Source organism: Mus caroli, unplaced genomic scaffold (genome assembly GCF_978045245.1).
Source record: "Mus caroli unplaced genomic scaffold, Mus_caroli_1 scaffold_7, whole genome shotgun sequence".
Taxonomy (NCBI): Eukaryota; Metazoa; Chordata; class Mammalia; order Rodentia; family Muridae; genus Mus; species Mus caroli.
Window position 1 is genome coordinate 71,249,912 of NW_028227262.1, and position 15,274 is coordinate 71,265,185.

Below are 15,274 nucleotides of genomic sequence, written 5' to 3' on the forward strand. Positions count from 1 at the left end.
CTGGTCTTCAGAGAGTTTTAGGCCAGTTAAACCTTGTCTAAAACAAAACAATACAAAACACAAAAGCAAAAAATTAGAGTAATAATATCAGGGAAAAAATCAGCCCTTTGAGTATTTCCGTCGTTTAACTGGTACTATTTAGTCCTTATTCTGGGAATATTTAAAGTTTAAGGTGCCCATTGCTTCCTGGATAGCGCCATGTAGCTCTGATATAGGCTTTCTCTGCTTTTATAGAAGCACTTCACCAGCCAGACTCTTATTAGTTCCACAATACAAGATCTTGCCAGTGCTTACTCTAAACCAATGCTTTTTTTTCAAACTCTAGTTGAAGGCCAGCAGCCAGTCTCCTACAGTTCATGGGGGTCATATATTATAGCACAAATTCTTTAAGTGATATGTATATTTTATTTATTTAGCTAACTAGCCCGTCTATTTTGTTTATTTGTTTACTGTCCCCCTTCCCTACCCCTGAGTATTTCTTCAGTTTCTATAGGCTGAGAGCGAAGAAAATACTGTGAGTAAAGAAAGCTGGCCGGCCTGCGGTGCTACTGTCCGTGGTCCTGAAGCACAATTGTGTGATAAAGGTGTTTAAAAATCATCGTTTAGCCTGCATTTTATGATATTGTCCACTTTTCCCCTAGACGTTTTAAATGTGATCACCGGTTATAGGAAAGAAAACACAGTCAAGGATGCATTGGGGAAGAAAGAAAAGGAGCACAGAGAGTTAGTCTAGAGATAGTGAGACACTTGTGTTCCATATAATTTCCTAACAACTGAAAACGTTCCATTTGGGAGCAACAGTGGATGAAAATACCGCGACACAGCCAAGGATAAAAGGGCATTAGCAATGCATGTATCCAGTGATCCAGGGTCATTTAAGAATAACATGAACAAAAGATCCAGTGGACCAGGAATCCAGATGGAATAAAGTGCAGGCTGTATTCCAAGTTGCCAGACGCTTTCTTCCACTTTTTCCGCTTTGATGTAGTACAGACAAAGCCAAAGTTGTCAATCGGCACTGTGATCGAACAAAGACAATTGTAACTTATGCTTCTTCCTGTATATAGTGGTGTACTGGTTACTGTTTTTGCCTCTAAGCAAATCTCACCGTTAGACCCCATCACCAAGCTACCAGTACTTCTCGCTGGCAAGGCACTCATGTCTCTATTCATGTTCCCAACTCATGTAACCCCGATGAAGCAGAGAGTGACCTTAAATATTTTGGATACTTCAACATGCCTAGAGTGCTTAATACAGATAACTACAATGTCTTTCACAGAGGAATTGCGTTCACAGAGGTTTGTTTAACAGCCACAGCCCTGATTTCTAGAACAGTTGCATCCTCTTTCAGGTTCTCTGGCATTCGGGGCTACAGGTCCACCTGGGCTATACCGGGCCCTGGCCTCCTGCTGCCACGTGGTAAGGTCTTTCTGAGTGCGGAACCCCATCCTGTCCTTCATCCACTATGCAGATCATTCGGGAGTCCAGCCCCTCCCTGCAGGGCCCGCAACAAGCTCCTGGTCCCCGCCCAGAGGGTAACGCCATTGCCATGGAGACGGCACCTGCGCCCTCTGTGGCTCCTTTCTCCAGTCCCTCCCCTCCGGCGCTCCCGGGCGGCGCGCCCGGGAGGCGCGCCCGCGTGCCCATCCTTTTGCAGCCCGGGCGAGTCGCGGGCACGAGCGAACGAGCAAGCGAGTGAGCGGCCGCGCGTGCGCACTGGCCACCTCCCCTAGCGGCGATCCGGGCCGCTGCCGCTCGCTTGGGCAGGACGCGGGGCGGGCGGGGGGAGGGGGGAGCGGCTTTGCTGGCAGCCCTGAGTGAGGCGGAGACCCGGGCGGAGCGGGCGGCACCGCACCTCGGCCAGAAGCAGCTGCAGCAGCTGCCCTAGTCCCCACCGCCGCCTCTCCAGCAGCTTCTGTCATTCCGCGCCAGCTGCTGCAGACAGAGGACGAGGAGGAGGAGGCGAGAAACTCCCACCGACCCACAGAGGTGAGTCCCGGGCAGAGCATCCTCCATCCTTGCCTGCCTCCCTCCCTTCCTGCCTCCCTCCCATCCTCTTCGTCCTCCCCTCCCTCCTGCTCTCCAGCCCTCCCGCCCTCATCTTTCCCAACATCCCTCTCTCCTCTCCGCTCCTTTCTCCTTTCCAGCCTTTCTTTCATCCCTTTCTTCTCTCACCCAGCCCTACTTCCTTCCCACCCTTTCTTTCTTCCCTGTCTTCCTTTCAGCCACTCACCCTTCAGTTCATCTTTGCATACCTTTCATCTATCTTCTCTTTATCACCCCTCCTTTTCTTATCCTCACCCCCTTCCCTGAGGGTGGGATGGTGGGAGCATCCTTGCCTGGTACAACTGTCCGGATTCGGGGGTTTCTTGAAAATTGGTTTCCTGTACCAAGAGAGGCACGCTCGCGCAGAGGATGCCCTGCAGTTCTTTACATTGTCAAGATTAAGGGTCAAGTTGGACAGAGTACTGGAAACTGGAAGGAATAGAGTCCAGGAACAATCTATGGATATGTGCTATAAAGGGTGGGGGTGGGGAGATCGTCACTTAGATATGTTTCCAACCGTCCCCCACTCCCCTCTTCAACAGTTTCTTCCTTTCTTTTTTTCTCCCCTGGGAATTACACATTCCCAGTGTGTATCACACTAATTTAAAACCCAGCCTTTTCTGCTGTGATTGTCGTCTCCATGAGAAACCACAAGGAAAGAGAAGCCTGGAAGGGAACAAGAAAGGAAAGAGGGGAGGGGTGAGGAAGGTTGGCAACAGTGGAAGCCTGAATCCCTTCCTCTAGGCCTTTCTGGATTGATGTTTTCAAACCACCCGCCTAATATTCAGCTTGGACTTGAACCTGTGTGTCCTTGGCTCCGTCACTACTTCACAGACAGAAACTCTCTCAACTTTAATACCGGTGCATTACACATTGTGTGTTTGCTTGGTATGCAAAACACCCGGAGAACTTGCTTTGAAGAAATAGAAAGATAACACTTTTTGTTCATCCCTGGTTAACTTCAAGACACTGAGAATGGCTAGCCAGCTATTGAAGAATGAGGCTCTACTCTGCCGTTTTGTAAACAGATCATTTTGATAGCTTTAGCTGTGTGGTAGGATTCAGCACGGGCACCCTCCGTCCTGCTCAGCCGCCTTATAGAAATCTTGATATTTCTGGGGAAAAATGTTCTGTGTACTTATTCCTAGATGTGTTTACACTAATGGGAAAGTTGAATTAGCTCTGGAGGGATTGTTCCTAAGAATTTTAAATTTTCGGTCAGTTTTGCATCAGTTGCTTACACCGAATCTTGTGTTTCACATTGCTGTCTTCAGCGTCACTTCAGTACATTTCAGTCTTCATCAAGAATGGCATGGCAGTTTTTCTGTTTGCTAATGTTTCTGAAAAGCTTAACTTATACATGGTGGCACAGCCATGCTGCTTCAGTATATCCTTTCAAGGGGTCTGATTGTGTGCACAAAAAATAGATTGAAAAATCAAAGACTTAGTTTGCCCCATTGAGATTCTTCTGTATGATTACACTCTCCCCCCCAGCCTTAACTTTACCATAAGTTAATTTTCTTGTATAGGTAGCATGTTTAGAGGGACCAAAGCTGGATTCACTGAAGTTGCAGTCAATAACTATAGTATGGAGAAAGTCGTGGATTTATTCCTCTTGTTGAAATTTTGATGACATTCCAGCAGTGTAATAGGCACTTTTGCATTTTATGTGACTGTAAAGTAGGAGTTGAGATGAAGAGAATTGCCTTCGAAAGTGACAGAGTGCCGACCTGCCTAAACGACTGATACTGACGGTCATGTGGATTCGTATTTGGAAAGTAGATGATATTAGCAAACAAGAGAAGCCTCTCTCCTTCACCTTCCCTGGAGGAATGCAGCTCCTTTCATGGCTTCCCAGGCTTATGATCCATGTGACAGGAGCTTGGTTGGAGTACCAGTTACTAATGTCTCCAGGAAGAATTGTGCTCAACTGTGTATGTGTTTGAATGGTTATACTAGATGACAGTGAATTCCATACACGTGTGACTTTGGTGTTGCTGTTTCTTTCCTCACCCTAAGTTTCAGCTGTGACAATCATCTATGGTAATAGTAAGTTTGTTTGGTTCTAACTTACTTTCAAAGGCCATTCTGCCTGCCAACCTATTACACTGGCTTTGTGGAGTTTTGGGTGTGGGAGGAGCAGTTCCTCACCCAACCTGCTTTTTCTGTTGCAAATCTTCCTCTCAGAAGCATGAGGGAGTATTTCTGATAAGAATACAGTGCTCACTATGAAATGAAAGGCACATTTTATCTGACTTTTGTTTATAAATATTCATCAATATTGTGAAAGGAGAGTGAAGTTATTAAAGAAATAGAAAATGAAATATTTTGTTTACGACAATATCTTAGGAGAGTAGATGAGTTAAATGAATAAAATATGAGGTAGAAAAGGATTTAATGCATAAAAAGGCAATTTGATGTAGCTGGGGTGTAGCTTAGTGTTAGTTTTCTTGCACATCAAGAGCCAGCCCTTGGTTTGTTCCACAACACCCCCAAAACAGAACACAAACAACAAAAGAGCACCTTGACCCCCTAACTAACAAACACATTTACACACATGCACTGCCTTTACATGAATTTTATTTCCAGAAGCATCTGTTTTTAATTGCATTGGGCCTTTAAAATACATATAAAGACCACATAGAACATGCTATGGACCTTCACATGAAATATTCTGGGTATATTCTGTATATGTTCTTCCCTTCAAGCTCTTAACACACATGCAAGCTAATGCTGAGTAGGGTGAGCTGTTGAAAGAAGTGGAAAGAAGAAAAAGACACTGTCTTTGGCCTCAGCTTGTAGGATAGTTGAAGATAAAAGGTATCCGCATGAGGTCCAGTTTCACAGCTGCAAAGAGCCAGATCTTTGTAGAACGCTTTCAAACTGAGTTCAGCTTCTCTTGCTCAAGAACACCGTGTGCTTTAACTGCTCTTTAAGAAACTTGTTTTATCAATGATATGAGATTATGATTCATGGAATTTGCTTAGAGATTAAATCTGTTAAGCACAAAATTTGAAGCAAAGTATGTGTTTCCTTAGCATTATTTTAATTAGGAGGGCAGGCTTTAAAGCATTCCAACATATCATATAGATGTGCACTATGGCTATGGAAGAGAGACCTGACAGTAGTTCTGAATGGGTGAGATGTCTGTGTGACCAGGAAAACAGTTTTATTTAGTAGAAGCATCCAGGCTTTTATAGAGATCCCAGAGAAGAATGTCAAGCAGTGTGGAGTCAGAGCACAAATGGAAGAGGAAGCCTGGTGTGATGGGAGAGAGGCACATCAACAAGACTATTCATTTTCTGGACTGTAGGACAAATTGGTGACCATTTTACAAAGCTATTAAACATGTCATCATAGTAAATATTCTACCATCTATTTGACAAGTCAATTGATTGTACTTTGGAATCCACTTTCTCACTGGAGATTCAGTTCCCCTTTACCTAGTTTTTGGATTTATTTCTAGGTTTGATCATACATATCTGGTACTCTATCTTTCCATAAGACACAGAACTCAAAGTCTTTGCCACAGGCAAACTCTCAATATTCTTTTCATGGATTTTCTTTAAACTGTGAGTCAGAGAAAACACATTACTTTTGCTAGATAATCATGGTTAATACAGTTGTTATCATACTTCCCTTTCCTTACCCCATGGGTATTCTAGGACTATATCTCTGTGAAGATGTTCTATTTAACATATGCAGAACTTCTTGAAGTTATTATATTTTTTGAGCTTTATGATTTACTCATTACATTACGTAATTACTAATTTTCCTTTTCACAGGAATGCAAAAACCATTACAGATGCCAATAGAGAGAGTGCTTTTAGGTGTCTTATTGGTATATTAACATGTGGTGACAGCAAGAAGAGTTATCTGGAATTGTCCTGATCAGGTTAAATATCTGTACAAGATGGAGGGACAGACAGATGTTTATAGACAAACATGGAAGGGTGTTAGTCAACCTTCAATTTTGGGTGAAGTTCATAAACAGTAACGTTTTGCCATCTAACAGGGAAAAAGATGGAAACTGAATAAATGAGTTCCTTCTTCTGAAAATATGTTTCCAGGAAGTTCTCTCTCTCTCTTTTTCTGCAACAAAGTTCAAAGTGGGCAGTGATTATGTGCTTATAGAGTTGTTCTGTTCTGTTTTTAATGTGTGCACACAACTTCATTTCTTTCTCCCTAGTAGTAAAACATTTACTTAGTGGTAAACCGTTAAAGTTATATTAGTCATAAGCAAGTGTATACTTCCAAAAATGAATAGTATTTAAACTGTAATGTTAAAATGTTTATTATTATTATCATCACCATTATTACTTTAACATATAAGTCACACATATAAATCACCCTATTTCATTACCATACCTCTCCCCACAAATATCTCTCAAATAGGCTGGCTGTTTTGTTTGTGACCCACTGAGATTAACTAGAACTGTTTATGTGACAAAGGTCTAGAAGGGTCCACTGGAACTACTGGGATGAGCAAGTGAAGAGCAGGTAGTACCTCTATCTTGGACGAATTATTGATGATGCAGGTTTTGGGGATGTCTGATACAGGTAACTACAGATGTGAGGTGATGGTGATAATGGCTGTGTGTCATCTAAAGGATGACATTTCACAGCCCTTTCTATCTTCTGCCTTTCGTACCCTGCTGACCCGAGCTTCCAATGTTCTGATTCTTAGAGGAGTTGGCATGAATGACTTGTTTAGGGACGTGGTGGTTTTATTTTCTACTTGGAATTCATTCTCTGTATTCTTGAAAGATTCCACAGTCTAAATAAAATATTTCAATTGCATTATTTCTAGTTGGTTTTGCATTAAAGCAACAGATAACTTTGAAAAACAACATGTTAGGTATTTTCAGTTTCCTAGTATGATGTTTTGCCTTTAAATATCAATTTGAACACAACCACAAATATGCATTTTACACCTCTTTGAAATCATTGCTTAGGGCATATTATAAAGAGACAGTGATAGTCTCATTTTATAACACTTAATATTTCATGTCTTTAATTTGAAAAATGATACTATTACTCAGTTTGATTTGAAGGCTTGATCCATAAATACAGCTCTTACATCATTACTTTCATGTGTATTAACAATAGGAACTTTCATATTGTGAAATGCAATTGTTTTCCCAGCAAAAGATATTTAACAAATGGGAAGATTGATTACAGATGACACACATGGACTAATTTTGTGTATTGATCTATAAAATTTATAGCTGCTGATCACTTAAGGGTGTCTTATATTTTTGCTGTCATAATAATAGAACCCATGTTTTAATTGTTTTAATACACATATGCACACACATGCACACACCCCACATGTGTATTTATCCTTTCTGTATCTGAATATGTTTTGTTTTCAAAGTGTTTGTGTGTTTATGTGTGTGTGTGTGTGTGTGTGGTCACATACCATGGCTCACATATGGTGGTCAAAGGACAACCTTGATTGTCAGTCTTCCACTTTGAGACAGGATTAACCATTGTGATACAAACCCCTGTCTCTCTGTAAGAGTTATGGGATTACAGATACATGATAATACTTTACTGGGGAATGGGGTGCACTGGAAGTGTTCATACTTGTGTAGCAAGCATATAATTTATCTTTTTGGCCTATATACACATACATTTGAGTATACATACATAGTTTAACAAATAGCTTTAAGAACTAAAACATGACCGAGAAATGAATGTCAACCACACATGGCATATGTGTGGCTGTCAGAGTTTGATGGAGTCATTTCTCTCTATCACGTGGTTCCCAGGGTTTGAACTCACAAACCTTTACAAATACATTTCTTTCACTCCATGGAAAGCCTGCCTTGATTAATTTTAGCAGAAAACTTCTGGTTACACTCCCTTGAATGTGCGTGTGTGTGCATGTGTGTGCGTGTGTGTGTGTGTGTGTGTGTGTGTGTGTGTGTGTGTGTGCAGAGATCAAAAGTTGATGTTAGATGTTTTCTTAGATCCTGCTTGGCTTCATTTTTGAAACAGAGGCTCTTGCAGAGCTGAAAACACTGGGATTTTGGATAATCTAGCTAGCCTGCTTTCCCGGGGAAGTTCCCTGTTGCTTAATCTGGATTGCTGAGATTACAGCTGGTTACCATACCTGCCCAGCATTTAAGTGGATGTTGTGGACAAAGATTCAGGTTCTCAGATTTGTGCAACAGCTGCTTTAGCCACTGAGCCAGGTGTTTCTATTTCTCACACAAATGATGAAAACTTAAAAGCCACAGAGTGGAGCTAAGGAGGTAGCACAGTGATTAAGAATATTGCTGCTTGGGCCGGGGCGGTGTTGGCACACACCTTTAATCCCAGCACTTAGGCAGGGGCAGGGGCAGGGGCAGGGGCAGGGGCAGGTGGAGTTCGAGGCCAGGCTGGTCTACAGAGTGAGTTCCAGGACAGCCAGGAGAACACAGAGAAACCCTGTCTCAAAAAAACAAAAACAAAACAAAAACAAAAACAAACAAACAAAAGAACATTGCTGCTCTTGCAGAGGATCCAACTCCCTGTCATTCCAGTTCCAGGGTTCCTGAAGCTTCTGTCTCCCACAGGTACCTGAACTCATCTGACACACAACACATGTATATTCACATAACTGAAAATAAAATCAAACCTGAAAAGACACTGGGATGCCACAACATTAATCATGAAGTTTCTAGATGAAAATTGCCAATATCAAGTTTAGGTGAGAATTCGAAGCAACTGTATACAACACTTACCCATGACTGGTAACAATGTAATATATTGGAAAACAGTTTGGCACTTCTCCTAATTTTAAAAGTGCTTTCAGTCCATGACTGAGAAAAATAAAAAAGCAAGTAACTTTTGTGTTAAAAACTTGTGATAGCTTTATTCATTGTATCTTTAAAATTAAAACAACTGGAAGCCCTGTCAAATGCCCATGTAAGGCTATTTGTTTCAAAAAGTTAGCAAAGCTCCTCCTACTGCTGCTGCTGCTGCTGCTGCTGCTGCTGCTGCTGCTGCTGCTGCTGGAGGTGTCTGTATAAGGTCATCAAATCACTTTGAATAGCAGTTGTGTATGATCTGTCCAGGCAGGGAAAGAAATGCATTTGAAAGGGCCAGACATTGGTGGGATGGGTCTTGGGTATAAAACTGTGTTCAGCTCTTATTGCCTGGCCTGCTCTCTGGTCTCTCTGTCAGCCTCATGCACTGCCAGTACTAGGACAGCTGCTCTAGTTTCTTTTTTTTTTTCCTTTTTATTAATTAGGTATTTTCTTCATTTACATTTCCAATGCTATCCCAAAAGTCCCCTGTGCCCTCTCCCCCAGTCCATACCCCCACACCCCTCCCGCCACTTCCACTTCTTGGCCCGGGCATTCCCCTGTACTTAGGCATATAAAGTTTGCAAGACCAATGGCTCTCTCTTTCCACTGATGGCCAACTAGGCCATCTTCTGATACATATGCAGCTAGAGACACGAGCTCCAGGGTGTACTGGTTAGTTCATATTGTTGTTCCACCTATAGGGTTGTGGATCTCTTTAGCTCCTTGGGTACTTTCTCTAGCTCCTCCATTGGGGGCCCTATGTTCCATCCAATAGCTGACTGTGAGCATCCACTTCTGTGTTTGCTAGGCCCATGAATAGCTTCACAAGAGACAGCTATATCAGGGTCCTTTCAGCAAATCTTGCTAGTGTATGCAATGGTGTCAGCGTTTGGAAGCTGATTATGGGATGGATCCCCAGGTTTGGTAGTCTCTAGATGGTCATCTTAGCTCCAAACTTTGTCTCTGTAACTCCATGGGTGTTTTGTTCCCAATTCTAAGAAGGGGCAAAGTGTCCACACTTTGGTCTTCGTTCTTCTTGAGTTTCATGTGTTTTACAAATTGTAGCCAACATCAGAGTAAATGGTGAGAAGCTGGAAGCAATCTAGTTTCTAACAGACTGTAGGCAGTAGCCTCTAATGAGGGAACTTTTGCCAGAAGCCATCCTGCAGCATGCTCTCTTATCTGACTGCTCAGCACTGGGCATAGCCAGTGGAAGGGTTGATGAGCAAAAGACCTTGCATGGCTAGTAAGCCTTGCCCTTTGTTTAAAGTGCAGCTGCACTCTTGGGCATTTGGAAGGAGCCTGCAATAAAAGGCTCTGTATGTTTTGGGACAGCTTCTTATTTGGGTATGTGGGCAAAAACAGGTATCAGAAGGAGGAGGAGGAAGAAATTCACATGCCAGCTCAAAGCCTGAACTGGATGGGGAGGGAAAGGAATTTAGATTCAAGGCAACAGTTGAAAAGTGGGCAAGCTCACAAATATTTTCAAGTAGTGTAAAGCAAGCAGGACCCATGGGGTTGGGACAGGAGGTGAACGTGAATGTTGGCAATAGCCTGGGTTCCAGGCAAGGAAGCTTGATTGCAGTTTGCCCATCTGTGAAATCGGGGCCTCAGGCAAGAAGGTTTACATGTTTTGCTTGTTCAGGGTGAAGCCAAAACAGTAATTATTCTAGCTTTGTTTTCTAAGGTCTTTTTCATGGATAGAAACTGTAGCTTCTTTTTTCTAACATTTTTTTCTATTACAGTCCCTTCACAATTACTTGTTGATTGAATTAAGTCTCTGAGCCCATTCCATTTTTGAACAAATCTTATAGGTTTCAGTTCAAATAAATCAGTCATTCGTTAAATACTTTAACATAAGGTATGAAAAATGTGTGTGTGTGTTTGTGTGTGTGTGTGTGTGTGTGTGTGTAGAGCATCAGCTCAGAATCCATATATGAATAGGACAAGGAATTTGATCTCACAAATTGACAGCCTACACACAGATATAAAATATTCACCTGAGCAGCGTAATGGCACATAGTAGAGAGTGTGGAATTCTCTGCTAACTCTGCTGTGAAATGTCTCAGAAATCTCGTCTTTCACAGAAGGAAAACTCAGCTCTTGGAATAAGAGTATGGAAGTGAAGGAGATCTTACATTAACTTTCCTTCAGTCCTGCCTGGGTCTGGAGACTGGGGCAGAGCTGTGTCTGCAGGGTGATGGGATCAATGCTTAGCAGTGGGAGAGATAGGAAAACAACATCAGAGAGACAAAGAGCTAAGACTCTGATTGATATCTGCTGAGAAAACAGCTGCTAAGGGACACCCAGGGAGGAGACAGGCTGGGAATGCAGAAATGTTGACACATTGTGTCCATGGAGGTATCTCAAGAATGAAACAAAGGATACATTGTTTCAAAAGAACACTGTTGGTCTTTGATACTGACACAGTAACACTACCTACTTTCCAGAAAGTGACGAGTAGAAAACTCAAAACCAAAAAATGTAGTCCAACTAACTGCCCAGTGAATATTTGGTAAATTTCTAGTCACCACCCCCACCCACCATGAGTATATTTCAGGTTATTTTATAGTGATATCTTTTGACAGCACTACTTAGACTGTACCATTTTGTATCTTATTTTGAAAATAAATGCATTTTTGCATTATCTGGCATAATAAAATCTGTACATGTTTTGGGGATAACATCACATTGATTGAACATTATATTGATATTTTTTGAGTATATACAGATATAAAATGCCTGGTGTGCTTTGCCTTCTAGTATGATCTATGCCATGGGCAAAAAACTGAGTTTAGGTAGCCGGTTTTTATGCTGAATGTGCTTATAAGTAGGTATGTTAACGGGCGAGCACATGGACAGACAGACACCCTCATGCACACACACATGCACACAGGCACAAATGGGTGAATGCACGTGCAGATGCACAAAGGCTTCCTTAATTGAGGTGATACCCTTTACCTATGTGTCACATTGTACATCTAGAAGATCAGAGCTCAGGTCCCAGCACCCCCCCTCCCATAAGCTTACAAAGGCCTCTAACTCCACTTCCAAGGAATCTGGTCCCTTTTCCAGCCTCCAAGTAAACTGCATTCCCGTCATATATACACTCAGCACACATATAAAATAAATAAATCTTTTTAAAAAGGAAGCTATCACTGTACAGGTATCTGATTATCTCAGTCATTATTTTCCACTGGTATGATTTGTTGTTCAGTATGGGCCTCCTTAGATTTTTGAGTCTTTGTGCTTCCATAGACAGTTTGTTCTGCTGGTTTACTATTTTAGGCAAGGCTGTAAGAAACATCTTTACACAGTTTTACTTTCCACATGGACCAGCGCCTTTTGTTGTAATCCTGCTAACTACAACTGCTAGTTCAGGCAGTGTGTGCACTTTCTACTTTGATAGTTAATGCCAGGTTTCTCTTAAAACAGTACATACATTCTGTTCCACCTGTGAGCATGAAGATTCCTGATGACACACCTCTCTGCAAAAAAAACCCAAGATAATTGTGCATATATAAAAGTTTTCTAATAAGTACATGGAAGGGATAGGTGTCTTTTATATGATACCTTTTCTGAGATTTCGAAAGCATCTCTTGGTATTTCTGTGAAGTGGTCTGAAGGTTGTTTCTGCTGAAGGTAGTTTCTGTTTCTTTAGATTGAGTCTTTCCATGCTTTCTCTCTGTACATCTTGCTTATTTTCGGGGTAAAGAGAGTTTTGTTATCATTCTAAAAGTCATGACAGAATGTCATAGTCCCTGTAACAGAGTATGTTGGGGAATCCAAATGGTTTTCATTCTCTAAGGCTTCATATTTACTTTCATTATACCCCTATTAAAAGTCGAATATGGTGGTTCAACAGTTATTAAATTTCTGAAAGAGTGTTTTTTTTTTTTTATTTGTGTGTGTGTGTGTGTTTTAGCTTTCTTTCTCTCTTGAAGGTAATTATGAGAGAGAATTGATGGCAACTTTTTGTTATAATTCTCTTAGTTTTCACTTTTAGTTCCTGTATCTTTCAGAATCGTGACTCTATTTCTTCACTAAAGGAGATCCTTCTCAATTTGTCCTGTTTGTTACCATCTGTGTCTAGATTGCTTGGCTTTTACAAGGGGGGGGAATGGAAGTTTTCCTTAATAGTTTCTACTAATTCTTCACTGATAGAGAGAACATGTCTCTTGGTTTTTATACATAGTTTGGTTCTGAGTCACCTTGCTAAAATACTCTTCTGTTTGAAAAATTATGTCTTTCTCGTGTTTTTTTTTTTTTTTTTTTTTTGGTTACCAATTGTGTGACCACTTTATATATTAAGGCAAGAAACTGGGTGTGGATAGTCAGTGGTAGAGAACACTTGCCCAGTGTACAAAAGGCTGTAGGCTCAACTCTAGTAAAAATAATACTTATGATAACAGTACAAGAATGGATAATAGGGCATGGGTCAAATACAAGTTTGACAACAAAAAGTAAACACGAATTTCCATACAGTTTATTCTAATATTAACATAAGGTATTTTTTTTCTAACATGGATTTAGTGTAAATTAGGTATCCTTGTATCTTAAATACTTGGTCTAAACAGTGACTTAACAAATGATTTTTAGATATCTGTTGGGAATACAGTATTTCACAACATTAATTCACATATCTTTCTGTTTATGAACTCCTTTTTGGATGAGGTGTATTGAATAAATAAAATCCATATACTCTTTTGTAATACTGACTTGACAGTTTTCTGGGCATCTCTGAATATTTTATGGAGATTGTTTTGTATGTGGCTCCTAGGAGTCTCAAAGTACCTTTCTAAATTGCTAGCCAGTTGAGTGAACAATGATCTGCTTGATTTTGAAAATGTTCACTATATTACATTTCACACACACACACACACACAAACTGTATTCTTTGGATACCTGGTGACTTATTTTGTCAATTGTGTTATAAGGTGCCATGCCAGACGGCGCTTCAGTTGCATCTAGTGTTATTTTAAAGAATGTGGAAGTTTTAACACAGGAGCCAGCTGACCCACAGGAGGTGTATTTTGCCTCAAGTACTTGGCCAGAATTTACCTTGATTTATTGTCTAAAGACCACATTTTTCAAACTTGGGAAGAAAGATTCACTTGATAATTATTCTTATAATTTTGTATTATGAAATGTCTTGAAGGTTTTTAAATTATTTGGGTATATTATGTATGGTTCTGTGCATGTGATTCAGATACTTATAAAGACAAGAAGAGAATGTTGGATTCCCCCGGAACTAGAGTCACAGACAGTTGTGAAGCATCTGACATGAGTCCTGGGAACCAAATGTGGGTCCTCTGCAAGAGCAATAGGTATTCTTAACCACCAAGTCATCTCTGCAGCCCTAAAATATCAAATAAAAATCAATAAAAAATTTTTACTGATTATGCAGATTGAGAAACTGGACTCATTCCCTGAAAGTCTAATTATTCATCTGGTATAGATTTTATGTATACATATTGCTAATGATTTATTATTTCCTTTCTTCCTCCTTCCTTCCTCTCTCTTTAGGGGTATAGGTCAAACTTGGGGCTATAACAGTGAACTATATTTCCAGTACATATTTTCCTGGCATGTTTTGCTAAAGTCATCTGAGTGGAGTGGTTGAGGAAATGCCTTTATAAGATTGGGCTTTAGGACAAGATATAGGGAATTTTCTTAATCAGTTATTGATGTGGGAGGGCCCAGCCTATAGTAGCATCATGCCTAGAATGGTGGTCCTGGGTTCTATAATAAAGCAGGTTGAGCAAAACATGGGATCAAGCCAGTAAAGCAGTGCTCCTCCATGGCCTCTGTATCGGCTCCTGTGTCTATATGCCTTGACTTTTTGAGTTCTTGTCTTAAATTCTCTTTTTAATGATGAACTGGTATATGAAAGTGTGAACAAAAGATACCCTTTTCTTAGTTTGGTCAGAGTGTTTCATTGCCACAATAGAATCTAAACTAAGATGGTATTTATTCTCACTGAAGTAGTCCTGCTAAGACTCTATGAGTTACATAGTATACTTAGACCTCATTTTTGGTTTAAAAAAATAAACATTTTCTTTGCAGAATAATGAATGGGAATGTGAACTCAGTGGCAAGTGTCAAGGCACAGTTTATGAAACAAGAATATCTTTATGGATGATGGATCACTTGCTTTGAAAATATTATCTTTAATAGTTCTATTTTTCTGTAAATAATTATACCAATAAGCATGAATTCAAATAACACTAAATTTATAATTATGAATAAGTCTTTCAGCCCATAGATAATTTCTGTTTTAGACTGTTTGACTAATTTGAGACAGAGCTATTTATCTGATCGAACTTTCATGATGTCTGGATGGCTTTTTACAGACAGGTTTTTGTGCTGTTGCTGTGATGAATAGGTGACCCCTTAAATCCAGATCTGTCACCATTTAATGTAGCTCTTGA

General features: G+C 40.6%; 1 protein-coding gene across 3 annotated transcripts in view; it reads left to right on the forward strand.

The window, feature by feature from the left end:
- Positions 1-1,791: 1,791 nt before the first annotated feature.
- Positions 1,792-15,274, forward strand: part of Ctnna2 (catenin alpha 2) — a 1,115,747-nt gene continuing 1,102,264 nt past the window's right edge. For all 3 annotated transcript variants that reach the window (XM_021164212.3, XM_021164215.2, XM_021164213.2), the window contains exon 1: positions 1,792-1,989. The gene's annotated coding sequence lies outside the window, so the exon portion shown is untranslated. The remainder of the gene's footprint in view (positions 1,990-15,274) is intronic.